The sequence below is a fragment of the Austrofundulus limnaeus genome, unplaced genomic scaffold (genome assembly GCF_001266775.1).
Source record: "Austrofundulus limnaeus strain Quisiro unplaced genomic scaffold, Austrofundulus_limnaeus-1.0 Scaffold597, whole genome shotgun sequence".
NCBI classification, from domain to species: Eukaryota; Metazoa; Chordata; class Actinopteri; order Cyprinodontiformes; family Rivulidae; genus Austrofundulus; species Austrofundulus limnaeus.
Window position 1 is genome coordinate 94,129 of NW_013952999.1, and position 1,847 is coordinate 95,975.

A 1,847-nucleotide genomic window follows, 5' to 3' on the forward strand; every position below is an offset into this window, starting at 1 on the left:
CCAGTGAAATATATTTATGTTTGTGGTTGTAATGTGACAAAATATGGAAAAGTTCAAGGGGTATGAATACTTTTGCAAACCACTGTATATGATTATTACACAATAATCCCATATGTTCATTGTACAATATAAAAACATACACCTTATTATACAGACTTTATTGATAAATAATTTAGTTTATAGGAATATACACAATAATGAATTAACTGGGTGCTGGTCCTGAACTGAGTTATGAAAACTGAAAACGTATACAGATGTGCCATTTTAAATAGTGAGGGTTTAAACAGCTGTCTTCTACTAGAATTAAGAGTGAGTTTTATTGTATAAAAACAGCAAACATAAAATGCTTCCAGTTCACATTTTAGATTGTTTTATGTATAATATTTCCAACAATGAAAGCACAATCATTATGAATACTGGAAGTGGAAATAGAAAAAAAGTAAGCAAACCCTTCAAATTATCTGCATTTGTGGTGTTTGAGAGCACGTTGTTATTCTGGATTAATCGCTGAGCATTAAACGTTCAGTAATTTGGTTTAAAAGAGATAATAAGGAACATGAAAGTAGTCCATCTCCTTGGATGTTCCAGGCACTTCGAAAGGATCGTCTAAAACTCTGGCTGTACAAGCGATGCACATTTAAAGCTAAATATGTTCAGGGAGGTCCAAGAAGATATTAGATCTAGGTTCTCATTCAATTTCTGTCACTGATAAAGTTTAATGGTTGCATTGAAATGGATAGTCTGATTATTTGTGAAGCAATGTTCTGTCAAATAAATAACTGAGGTTAACACTTTATCAGTCATAAACTCAGAGCACGGAGAAAAGGGCAAAAATCTTCAGCTAGGTTATGGCTATTGGTAAGGTRAACAAGACACTAATTATTCTGAACTGTTGTTTAGAACATAACTACAAAAAGGACCAGTTGTTGTACCCATGTCGCATACTTCCAAAGGATTTATATACTTTTTCTTGCCACTGAGTTAAGGTGCTATACAGTAGCGACACCTGAGCATAAATATTAGTGGGGTGGATATTCATTTCCTGAATCAATATCTCCACAAATGTTCCAATTATCTGTACATTTTCTGTAAAAAACCTAGACTATATGTTGCTTAACACTTTTTTAATCAGTTATGCTCTATGTACCATAGGCCCTGATTACAAAAACAGATTTTTTTACTCTCTTTAAAAAAAAGAAGCAAGAAACAAAAATCAAAATAAAGATGCTGAAATGCCCTCACACCGCTCCACTAAGTGATGGTGACGCTATGATTAACACACCAGAATACAAAGAAAACTGGTAGCATCACAGAACCGATTATAGCTTGTCTTTTCTTAGATGTTCATCATTTCCATCTCAGTAATTGAGTTATTCAGCACATGATCAACATAAAAAAATGCCAAAAAGACACATTACCTATATCAAAAAGCAGGTTTGTACAAAGTCTGTCAAGTCCACAGAGATTCACTGATGCTGCGTTCGTTCTGCTGATAGTCAAGATTTCTGATTTCTGTTAGAAAACTCACCCTGAATTCAAAATTTAAACTTAAAAAGCTGGGTATTTTTTACCAGTCAAAATCACAAAATACAATGCATCTGCGCACCTCACCTACGCACACACACACACACATCCTTGAGCTTGCATCACACTGAGCACATTGTATTGACTTCCATTCATTTTAATATAATGCATGTATGCCTAACCCAGACATTTCCCATAAAACTAACCAATTACTAATCTACTGCTAACCCTAACCTGAACTAAAACATAATTCAAACCATACCTCTAAGCCTGAGTAGTAGAGTAGAGCTGCAAATGAAGTGAGGACCGGGACAATGTAACCC